The sequence below is a fragment of the Podarcis erhardii genome, assembly GCF_964252035.2.
Source record: "Podarcis erhardii genome assembly, chromosome: 2".
Taxonomy (NCBI): domain Eukaryota; kingdom Metazoa; phylum Chordata; class Lepidosauria; order Squamata; family Lacertidae; genus Podarcis; species Podarcis erhardii.
This window is the reverse complement of record NC_138498.1, coordinates 109906735-109919297: the sequence shown is the minus strand read 5'-3', so window position 1 is coordinate 109919297 and position 12563 is coordinate 109906735. Positions and strand designations below refer to the sequence as shown.

The 12563-nt window shown below is 45.9% G+C and overlaps 1 long non-coding RNA gene across 1 annotated transcript; it reads right to left on the bottom strand.

The window, feature by feature from the left end:
* Positions 1–3089: 3089 nt before the first annotated feature.
* On the bottom strand, positions 3090–7040 carry LOC309337369. The gene is made up of 3 exons (XR_014154216.1): positions 6445–7040; positions 4036–4155; positions 3090–3238 (listed from the first exon to the last, which is right to left on the bottom strand). It is a non-coding gene; the product is annotated as an uncharacterized lncRNA (long non-coding RNA).
* Positions 7041–12563: the final 5523 nt, after the last annotated feature.

The window sequence follows — 12563 nt, the reverse complement described above, 5'->3', positions numbered from 1 at the left end:
CTGTTCCGGTATTTCCAGGTTTTGGCGGTCCACAACCCAAAAAAACACTACCTGAAGCGTCTGTAACCCAAGGTATGACTGTATAAGAGAAGAAGGGAGGGGTTCATGGTGAGTTCCGGCACCTCCTTTTCTAGAAAAATACCACTGATTGTGGTTACTGTTGGGGTTACTCTTGTGCAGAATGTGGTAACTAGGGCTGGGCCATATCTCATTTTTCAGTATAGTGGTATATTTCATAGAATCATAGAGCTGGAAGGGACCACGAGGGACATCTAGTCTGACACCCTGCAATGCAGGAATCTTTCACCCAATGTGGGGCTTGAACCCACAACCCTGAGATTAAGAGTCTCATGCTCTACCAACTGAGCTATCAACTACCAGCTAAACATTGTGATATACCAATGTATCATGATCTCTAAAATATGGATGGAGCTATGTTGAGACACTGAGGTCCAGCGCCAAGGGCCTTCTGGTGGTTCCCTCACCGCGAGAAGTGAGGTTACAGGGAACCTTCTCGGTAGTGGTACCCGCCCTGTGGAACGCCCTCCCATCAGATGTCAAGGAAATAAACAACTATCTGACTTTTAGAAGACATTTGAAGGCAGCCCTGTTTAGGGAAGTTTTTTATGTTTAATGTTGTATTGTGTTTTTAATATACGATTGGGAACTGCCCAGAGTGGCTGGGGAAATATTATTATATTATTGGCTAGCTTCATGGCCTTTCCTGCATTGTGATTTTTGCCAGCACCTGCTTGTGTGATTTACTGCAGCAATCGATACAAACATTGGCTGACTTCATGGGTTTTCCCACATTGTGTTTTTTGCATAGCCCCCCCCCCCACACACAATGATCTGTGATATGTTACGTGGCGGCACTGTGGGTTAAACCACAGAGCCTAGGACTTGCCGATCAGAAGGTCGGCAGTTTGAATCCCCGCAACGGGGTGAGCTACTGTTGCTCAGTCTCTGCTCCTGCCAACCTAGCAGTTCGAAGGCACGTTAAAGTGCAAGTAGATAAATAGGTACCGCTCCCGCGGGAAGATAAATGGTGTTTCTGTGCGCTGCTCTGGTTCGCCAGAAGCGGCTTAATCATGCTGGCCACATGACCTGGAAGCTGTACACCGGCTCCCTCGGCCAATAAAGCGAAATGAGCGCCGCAACCCCAGAGTTGGCCACGACTGGACTAATGGTCAGGGGTCCCTTTACCTTTATTGCCAGGACAAAAATTATGAAATCATGATATCACGATATGGACTTCAAACTGGTTTTGGATGATATATGATGGATTTGCCATGCACTGGATACTGTTTGAGATGTAATTTGTGGTGCAGAAAAATAATTGTCCTGGGTGTATTTGATCCATTTTATGAAACTTTGTTTGGTTTTATTTGGTTTAAGAAAGTTACTTAGAAGGGTGGGGGTACTGCCTATTCCCACATTGTAAACCTTCAGGGAAGCAGCTTAGAATGCTATTACCAGCACTGAGGACATGCATGTATGGAGGACAGCAGTCCCAATGAAATCCTACAAACCCCATGACAAACTGGGTGTTCTAATGATGTGTGTTTAGCATCACATTTACTTTGGCCATGAGACCAAATATATAGTTTGTAGATGAATGGGACCAGTTTGTAAAGAGTCTCACTGTGCTTCATTTAAATGTATCTCTTCTTCTCCAGTAGTTTCATCTTAGAAAACCAGGTCTGCAAGCTGACAGCGAAAACTGGTTGTAAGTAGCACTGATTGACTGGACTCGGTTGTGCCACAATCCCATCAACTATTTTAAAACTAAAGGACATGTGTTCAGCGACAGTCTCTCTCTCTCTTTTTTTCTATATCTGCAGGTCAGGGGCAGAGGGACGTGGGTGGTGCTGTGGGTTAAACCACAGAGCCTACGGCTTGCCGATCAGGTCGGTGGTTCAAATCCCCTGACGAGGTGAGCTCCCATTTCTCAGTCCCTGCTCCTGCCAACCTAGCAGTTCGAAAGCACATCAAAGTGCAAATAGATAAATAGGTACCGCTCCGGCGGGAAGGTAAACGGCATTTCCCTGCGCTGCTCTGGTTTCGCCAGAAGTGGCTTAGTCATGCTGGCCACATGACCCGGAAGCTGTACACTGGCTCCCTCGGCCAATAAAGCGAGATGAGCGCCGCAATCCCAGAGTTGTCCGTGACTGGACCTAATGGTCAGGGGTCCCTTTACCCTTTACCTAGGTCAGGGGCAAGGTAAGCCAGTGCTTAATTTGCTGGTCTGCACATCTGTAATTTGCAAACCTTAAAGGGAACCAAGATCACACTGTGACTGCATGTTGGAAGCAGAAACTGGCCGTGGGCAGAATTGATTGGCTGGAGTCTGTTGCGCCACAAATCAGCCTATTCTTCCACATTCCCTGATGCAGCTTGGCTTAAGGGGGGGGGGTCACAAGTGGGCTAGAATTACTCTTCCAGTTTCCACATCAACGTGGCCACCCAATACAACAAGAGAGGACTTTGCTCCCAGTGTTTGCATTCTCCCCGTTTCCCTGCCCGTGGTGGCAAATGGAAATCTCAAAGAAAGAAAGGGCCACATGCTTAGCTATAGAAGGGAGGGACCATGGAGTCATCTGGTCCAAACCTCTGCAATGCAGGGTTATTTTGCACAACATCAGGTTCAAACCCATGACCTTGAGATTAAGAGTCTCATGCTCTACTGACTGAGCTATCCCAGAGAATAAAAGCATAAAAAGAAGAGCACTGCCAAATCGGACCACAGGCCTCTCAGGTCCAGCCATTCTTCTCCTTACAGTGCCAACCATAGGTCTAAAGGCAGCCCACATGACCACAGAAACATTCTTCCACTCATGATCCTCAACAGCTCATATTTGCCTCTGGCCCTTTAAGTAGCATGTGGCCATGGTGAATAGTGGCCGCTGGATTTGTTTAAAGCTGCCTAGATTTGTGGCCCTCACAGTGTCCATGGGAGATGGCGCGACTGACGGCTGAACAAACACTCACTTTTTCGGTATCTGTTAATTAACTGAAAGACTTCTGGTCGCTTCGGCCCCTCTTCGTTCTTCTCTCAACGTCACACAAAGAACTAAGACACGCAACACTGCCATCTATTATTGCTGAGTGCAATAATTTTTATCGGCGCAACAGGAGAATGTATACAGTTTGCCAGTGCGCTTGTCAAAATTCCATTGCTTACACCTGTTGTCATCCACATTTGTGCAGCCCATGACCTTCTGCCACAGCTGGTAACCTGAGGTGGTGGGAAGAGGCAAGGGGAGAAAGGAAAGCATTTTGATTCGTGTTGTTATTCATGTTCTGCTTGAGGTGAAACAGGAACGTGCCGCCACCCCGCCCTGCTGCCCACGACACACTAGCCACTGCTTCTCCACTGGCGGTGGAGGGGGGTGAGTGGCGGAGGTGAGGCAGGCACCACCTCTTGGACTTCTTCCACCACTCAAGGTAGGTGCCTCACCTTCGTTCGTCAGTAGACCAGACCTAGCTGTGAGTCCCGACCTATCTAAGGCCATCCGGGGGATTGATGCCCCAGTGGGAGCTGTATTCATATCTGAAGGAGCATCTCCACCCCCACCGTTCTATCCGGACACTGAGGTCCAGCGCCAAGGGCCTTTTGGCGGTTCCCTCACTGTGAGAAGCCAAGTTACAGGGAACCCAGCAGAGGGCCTTCTTGGTAGTGGCACCCACCCTGTGGAACGCCCTCCCACCAGATGTCAGAGAGAACAACAACTACCAGACTTTTAGAAGACATCTGAAGGCAGCCCTGTTTAGGGAAGCTTTTAATGTTTGATGCATTACTGTATTTTAAAATTTTGTTGAAAGCCACCCAGAGTGGCTGGGGAAGCCCAGCCAGATGGGCGGGGTATAAACTTGTTGTTGTTGTTGTTGTTGTTGTTGTTGTTGTTGTTGTTGTTGTTGTTGTTATAATCCACAGGCCAACACAATATGACTTTCCCCAAAAGCAATGGTCTTGAAATAAGTGCTAGCTTGCAAGGAAAAGGTCAAGGTTGCTAAGAAGACAAGACACCTTACCTTTGTAGATTTTCAAGATTATGCAGACCATTCTGTTCTTTATGGCAGCGCATCTTTTCCCTAACGGCATGCATGGTATCCATGGCCTCATGGTAGCACACTGTCGGCAGACAACAGCATCTGTCATTAAGAAAGAGCATTAAAAATAATAATGCGGTTGCTCCTAGGATCCACATTAGCAAGTGTCTCCAGATCAAGTTTATCTAGATGCTGGATAGTGAAAAGAGATATTATCTTTCTCCTCCTTTTCTCCTTAACCAGCAATGCTCATGAAAATGGAGCTATATCATGACACGGTGCTGTTCGCATTGCTATGTCATGACATAGTGCCGTGTGCAAGGAGTGTAACAGGCGCTGTAGTAGAACTGCTTTAGCTCCTCTGGAACAAGCATGTGGGTGGCGCTGTGGTCTAAACTGCTGAGCCTCCTGGGCTTGCCGATCAGAAGGTCGGCAGTTCGAATCCCCGCGACGGGGTGAGCTCCCGTTGCTCTGTCCCAGCTCCTGCCAACCTAGCAGCTCGAAAGCACACTAGTGCAAGTAGATAAATAGGTACCGCGGTGGCGGGAAGGTAAACGGTGTTTCCGTGCGCTCTGGTTTCCGTCACGGTGTCCCATTGCTCCAGAAGCGGTTTCATCATGCTGGCTGCATGACCCGGAAAGCTGTCTGTGGACAAACGCCGGCTCCCTTGGCCTGAAAGCGAGATGAGCGCCGCAACCCCATAGTCGCCTTTGACTGGACTTAACCATCCAGGGGTCCTTTACCTTTTTATATATATAACTGCTTTAGCTCCTCAGGAATGAGTGACAATGGCTCCCAAAGACAGTGTTAAATAGCATTAACGATCCAATGCTAAAGCATTTCAAACATAATCCAAAAAGCAACTCAGTTTGTGTATACGGACATTAGAACATTCTCAGGACTTCTTAAAACAAACCATTACAATATATCAGACAAATACATAATCAATATTCCCAAGCAACTGCATATTCTTAGAGCACTCATTCTCCCTTTCCCCCCCTTCAGAGTTAACCTTTGAGATGACTTGCTGTTTATTTCCTAAAACGTTTTCATATCACCAAGGCAATGTGCAGCAATTATACCAGTATACCAGTACAATAAAATACAAAGTGCCATACAAACTGTCTACAATAAGGATTGAAACGACTGGTAGCCTTAAGAAAACTGAGTTCTGACACCGATTTGTCTTTCCCAAGTTCAAAAGCATTTTGGATATGTAGTTGTCCTCATGATATCATGGGCTGCATGAAAGTGGGGGTTTACAGAAAGGCGGCAGATGGCGAAGATTCTGAGGAAGTGTATGCTTGTATCGTTCACAGATATTGCAATATCACCTGGGACCAAGTGGCAAAGCTATCTGATCTAATTCTACAATTAAGAACAATAAATTACCTTGTAATTTACCTTGAGGGGGAGAAGCAAATTGGGGGTTTGACTTATAGGTCATACGTTTGAAACACATAGCTTTCCTCAATGACTCCTGGAAACTGGAGTTTGTTAAAGGTGCGGAGAATCGAAAAACTGTAAGGGGTAAATTACAGGTCCCAAAAATCCTTTGAGGAAGCCATGTGTTTTAAATACGCTTTAAATGTATGTGGCGGATGGGGGAAAGGGTGGTGGGACACGATGCCCAGACCAGTGGCATCCCATGTATTGTTGTTGTTGTTGTTGTTGTTGTTGTTGTTGTTGTTATTAAATTAGTGCTTTTTTCTTAAAAAATGTTTAGGGGTACTCTCATTTTCCTACTCATATTGAAATATTGCCCCTCAATGAGGCCAAACTTATATTCACAAAATGTTTAAGGGTATTTTTGTTGTTGTTGTTTAGTTGTTTAGTCGTGTCCGACTCTTCGTGACCCGCTGGACCAGAGCACGCCAGGCACTCCTGTGTTCCACTGCCTCTCGCAGTTTGACCAACTCATGTTGGTAGCTTCGAGAACACTGTCCAACCATTCTCATCCTCTGTCGTCCCCTTCTCCTTGTGCCCTCAATCTTTCCCAACATCAGGATATACGTACCCCTAATTATTATTACAGTGGTGCCTCGCAAGACGAAAAGAATCCGTTCCGCGAGTCTCTTCGTCTAGCGTTTTTTTCGTCTTGCGAAGCAAGCCCATTGACGGCTTAGCGGATTAGCGCTATTAGCGGCTTAGCGGCTTTTAGCGGCTTAGCGGATCAGCTGATAAGCGGCTTAGCGGCTTATAAAAGGGGGGGAGGGAAAAAAAACCCGTAGGAACTCGCAAGACATTTTCATCTTGCGAAGCAAGCCCATAGGAAATTCGTTTTGCGAAGCACCTCCAAAACGGAAAACCCTTTCGTCTAGCGGGTTTTCCGTCTTGCGAGGCATTCGTCTTGCGGGGCACCACTGTATTATTATTAGTTGTTGGGCTTACCTCCTGCTACAAAGCAGAGAAAAATGCAAGATGCAAGTAGCCAGATGTGAGCCATGCCTAGCCACAGTGGTCCTTGAGCAACAACAGTGTCCTCTTAGATGGCGCCAACAGAGAGAAAGTGACTTCTCAATTGTGGGCAATTTGGTTTTCATCCCAACCATAGAACACACCTACACTCCAGGGATTAGCCTTCGCTTCTGAAGGTGGATTGAACACATGGGATCACTGATTACCATTTTAATGTTTGGATCTTAGGTGAGATAATGTTTTATTTTTAAAAAAATTATATCCCATCCATCTGGCTGGGTTTCCGCAGCCACTCTGGGCAGCTTACAACACACATAGAAACGTAACAAAACATCAAACATTAAAAAAAAATATCCTACACAAGCAACAAACAAACCAATAAATCAAGAGAGATCAGTAACAACAACAATGAAGAGTTTACAGTTACATCCAAATTAAAATAACCACCAACTCCAGCTAAACATTTAACCAACACCATCCCGAAAAAACAAAACAAAGGAATTAAAATTAGATAATCTGGGATATTTTTGATCTCCTTTATCCTAGAGTGGGATGAGTATGCACACCATGGGCAGCAATAACTTAGCAAAGTACATTCAATTCTCTGAAAAAACAAACACACCCATATATTCTACGCCTACCTGTCCAACTGGTCCTGGATTCTCTAGCTCCTGCCATTGCAGCTTTCTGCCTTCCGATCATTCTGTTCTCATATGTTCTACTCCAGGAATATCCCATTTTTATTAAACAACAACAACAAAAAAGCTTGCTGTGCCTTCTCTCCTGCACTCTAAGCTTTTAACAGGATGAAATCGACAGAGATGTCAAGGAGTTTGTTCTGAAACTGCCACTTACTGTGGTGTTCTTCCACTTTGGGTCGTTGCCAGAATTGCAACTTCCATCATCACTGACCATTGGCTAAATTGGCTGGAGTTGATGGGAATTGTAATCCAACAACATCTAGGGACCCGCAGCTGAAGAACACCGACTTATACTATATTCATTACAACAGCCCCATCAATGGAAGCCCAATGCAAGGACTTCTGCTTGCACAATGAGGCTTTCTCCCTCTCTTCCCCCTGCTTAAGGTTACCACATTTTTTTCAGTGAATCCGGGGACACTTTTTTCTTTTCCTTTTCTTTTTTAGTAAATTTTATTAGTGTTTTCCACACACACACACAAAACACACACAAAAATACACAAAACAGAAACAAGCACTAAAAAAACAAATCCAAATCTTACAAATTAATAATGTAAACACTAAAAAGGAAAAACAAACATTGACTTCCGCCAATCACACAGCACCTCCTTTACCTCTCATTGTATCTTCCTGTTTTCATAGAATCATAGAATCATAGAATCATAGAATCATAGAGTTGGAAGAGACCACAAGGGCCATCGAGTCCAACCCCCTGCCAAGCAGGAAACACCATCAGAGCACTCCTGACATATGGTTGTCAAGCCTCTGCTTAAAGACCTCCAAAGAAGGAGACTCCACCACACTCCTTGGCAGCAAATTCCACTGTCGAACAGCTCTTACTGTCAGGAAGTTCTTCCTAATGTTTAGGTGGAATCTTCTTCCTTGTAGTTTGGAACCATTGCTCCGTGTCCGCTTCTCTGGAGCGCAGAAAACAACCTTTCTCCCTCCTCTATGTGACATCCTTTTATATATTTGAACATGGCTATCATATCACCCCTTAACCTCCTCTTCTCCAGGCTAAACATGCCCAGCTCCCTTAGCCGTTCTTCATAAGGCATCGTTTCCAGGACTTTGACCATTTTGGTTGCCCTCCTCTGGACACGTTCCAGTTTGTCAGTGTCCTACTTGAACTGTGGTGCCCAGAACTGGACACAGTACTCCAGGTGAGGTCTGACCAGAGCAGAATACAGTGGCACTATTACTTCCCTTGATCTAGATGCAATACGCCTATTGATGCAGCCCAGAATTGCATTGGCTTTTTTAGCTGCCGCGTCACACTGTTGGCTCATGTCAAGTTTGTGGTCAACCAAGACTCCTAGATCCTTTTCACATGTACTGCTCTCAAGCCAGGTGTCACCCATCTTGTATTTGTGCCTCTCATTTTTTTTGCCCAAGTGCAATACTTTACATTTCTCCCTATTAAAATTCATCTTGTTTGTTTTGGCCCAGTTCTCTAATCTGTCAAGGTCATTTTGAAGTGTGATCCTGTCCTCTGGGGTGTTAGCCACCCCTCCCAGTTTGGTGTCATCTGCAAATTTGATCAGGATGCCCTTGAGTCCATCATCCAAGTCGTTGATAAAGATGTTGAATAAGACCGGGCCCAAGACAGAACCCTGTGGCACCCCACTAGTCACTCTTCTCCAGGATGAAGAGGAACCATTGATGAGCACCCTTTGGGTTCGGTCAGTCAGCCAGTTACAAATCCACTGAGTGGTAGCATAGTCAAGTCCGCATTTTACCAGCTTCTTTACAAGAATATCATGGAGCACCTTGTCAAATGCCTTGCTGAAATCAAGGTAGGCTACATCCACTGCGTTCCCTTCATCTACCAGGCTTGTAATTCTGTCAAAAAACGAGATCAGGTTAGTCTGACACGACTTATTTTTCAGAAATCCATGCTGACTATTGGTGATCACAGTATTCCTTTCTAGGTGCTCACAAACTGTTTGCTTAATGATCTGCTCCAGAATCTTCCCTGGTATTGATGTCAGACTGACTGGGCGGTAATTATTTGGGTCCTCTCTTTTCCCCTTTTTGAAAATAGGGACAACATTTGCCCTCCTCCAGTCTGCCGGGACTTCGCCTGTTCTCCAGGAATTCTCAAAGATGACTGCCAGTGGTTCTGAGATCACATCTGCCAGTTCTTTTAATACTCTTGGATGCAGTTCATCTGGCCCTGGAGACTTGAATACATCTAAACTAGCCAAGTATTCTTGTACTATCTCCTTAGTTATTCTGGGCCGTGTTTCCTCTGCTGAATCATTTGCTCCAAATTCTTCAGGTCGGGCATTGTTTTCTTTATCGGAGAAGACTGAGGCAAAGAAGGCATTGAGGAGTTCAGCCCTTTCTGTGTCCCCTGTTTGCATTTCACCATCTTCTCCTCTGAGTGACCCCACTGTTTCTTTGTTCTTCCTTTTGCTACGAACATACCCATAAAAGCCTTTTTTGTTGCTTTTAACCTCTCTAGCAAGCCTGAGTTCATTCTGTGCTTTAGCTTTTCTGACTTTGTGTCTACAAGTGCTGGCTATTTGTTTGAATTCCTCTTTGGTGGTTTCCCCCCTTTTCCATTTTTTGTACACATCCTTTTTTAATCTTAACTCAGTTAAAAGTTCTTTAGATAGCCACCCTGGCTTCTTTAGGCACCTTCCGTGTTTCCGTCTCATTGGTATTGCCTGAAGTTGTGCTTTTACTATCTCCCTCTTAACAAACTCCCAGCCATCATGAACTCCCTTTCCTTTTAATATTGCTGTCGATGGGATCTCACCCAGCACTTCCCTAAGTTTTATGAAGTCGGCTTTCTTAAAGTCAATAAATTGAGTCCTAGTATGCTTGGCTGATCCTTTCCGCTGTATAGTAAACTTCAGAAGAGCATGATCACTCGCGCCTAATGATCCTTCCACTTCTAATAGGATTTTTGAGCAAGATGCTTCTGATGCTTCCTTATCATCTCTATCCTAACATCTAGCTATAAATCCCTCTTTCTTGCCCTTTCACTTCACAAGGTTATTCCAGACTCAGCCAGATTTCTGTCCTCGAACCTTGGCTTTTAAGGTATTCATTTAGGCACTCCCCTTCCTTTTTCACTTCACTTTTTGGCTTTTGTCTTATTATATCTGTCAATTTGGCTAATTCTAAATATTCTGAAAGCTTACATAACCATACTCCCCTAGCGGGTAACTGATTCCGGGGGACACTTTTCAACTTCCTACTAAACAGATGGATTTTGTCAGGGGACTTCTGGGGACTGTCCCCGGGAAACGGGGACGTCTGGAAACCTTACCCTGCATTCCCTCGACATTCCTGAGACTGGTTTGGGGGGGGTGTCAGGAGAACCCCCAAAGCAGCCACCTGGCAGGGAGAAGCGGGGTCTTTCCACATGTCAAGCTGAAATGCTTGTGCGGCAAAACAACTAGCACACTTAGAGCAGCTCCCATTGTCCATCCACTGATCTCACAACCAGACAACCAGAAAGGGCTGAAGCACCTTATAGTTCTCCCCAGCACTATAAAATTAGGTGCTCCTGGACATGGCCATAGCCAGGATTTTTGTTTGGGGGGTCAGCCAAAGTTGTTGACCTTTTTTCTCCTGGGTTCCTTATCTACATTTACCTATGGTCATATCTCATACCATACATTGAAAGCAGTTTTACACACTTAGTCGGTCTCTAAGGTGCTACTGGAAAGATTTTTTTTATTTTGTTTCTCTATGGCAGACCAACACGGCTTGTTGTTTAGTCGTTTAGTCGTGTCCGACTCTTCGTGACCCCCTAGACCAGAGCACGCCTGGCACTCCTGTCTTCCACTGCCTCCTGCAGTTTGGTAAAACTCATGCTGGTAGCTTCGAGAACACTGTCCAACCATCTTGTCCTCTGTCGTCCCCTTCTCCTTGCGCCCTCCATCTTTCCCAGCATCAGGGTCTTTTCCAGGGAGTCTTCTCTTCTCATGAGGTGCCCAAAGTACTGGAGCCTCAGCTTCAGGATCTGTCCTTCCAGTGAACACTCAGGGCTGATTTTCTTACCTGTAATTAGTTTTACATCAGTTCAATAGTCATGGAGAGAATCCCAGAAACTGTAGTCTGTTAAGGATGCTGAGAATTGTAGTTTGGCTATTCCTTTAAGATGGTAAATAGATTAGTTCTTGAATCCAGGTCACAGGCCCACCCTATTCATACACAAAATATGCCCTTAGGGCAGGATTTGAAGGATTTGGAAGCAAAAGAGCTACTGGGAAACATTTCTCTTCTGCAGAGGAAATATTTAGAGTCATTAGGAGAGCCAAATGGCTTGGGGGGGGGCAGTGCTTTGTGAGCAAAAATAATGTGTCATTTCCTAGGGGGAACATTTCCTAAACTTTGAAGGGTGAAGTATTGGTTTTCTGTGGATTGTGTGCACCCTAACACCTGTGTGGAAAAGTTGCTGCAACGGGAACTTTTTGGTTTCGAGAAAAGGCCAGTGAGAAGCTACATGAAATTATGCAGCTTCATAAGAGTATATATTTAAAGAAGATGAAGAAATGAGCAAATTAAGTTCATGTGGATATGCAGAAGATATTAAAAATAGATTTAAGGAAGCGCAGAAAGAGGGGGAGGGAAGTCAAGCTTTGAAATGTCAAAATGATGGTAAAAAATAGTGAAATGTATAAACTTGAAAAGTAGAAACTATATATATATATATATAAAAGAAAGTGGCGAAAGAAGAGTTCTCCCTCTCTGGTCACACCAAAACTCGTGGGCACCCGATGAAGGCAATGGTTGGAAGATTCAGGTGAAAGGAAGCGCTTCTTCACAGGTAAACTGCGGAACTCCCTCCCACAGGAGGCAGGGATGGCCACCAACCAGGTTGACTCTAAAAGAGGATTAGGTACTAGCCGCGACAGCTAGGCTCTTCCGCAGCAGCTGGAGGCAGCAATGCTCCCGAATAGGAGTTGCTGGGAGCCGCAGGACGGGGGGAGCGAAAGGAACCCGGAAGGCGACGCCTTTTGTGAGTCTACCCGCACGCCACACGTCTATGGAAAGCGGAGATAGCGAAAGCGGCCGGGAGAATGAATCAACCTGTAGCTCTATGGTCTCGGCGGCGCTCAGAGCGTCGCTTCCGGTGACCTCAGAGCCGCTTCCCAGAGCGGCCGGGGGGGGCGGGAAAACGATTCAACCTGTAGCTCTATGGCCTCGGCGGAGCCCAGAGCGTCGCTTCCGGTCATGTAGGAGCCGCTTCCTGTGGTGGCGTTTACGGAACGGGTTTGTTGTGGAAGTGGGAGGAGGGGGCCGGCGGTTGGCCGGACTTCCAGCAGGCCGTGCGGTTCGCCCCGTCAGCCGTCGCCCACATGTTCGCGGGGCGGGAAAGTGAGGGCCAAAGCGGGGCGGCGGGGCTGCCGTAATTGCGGCCGTGCTGCGCGG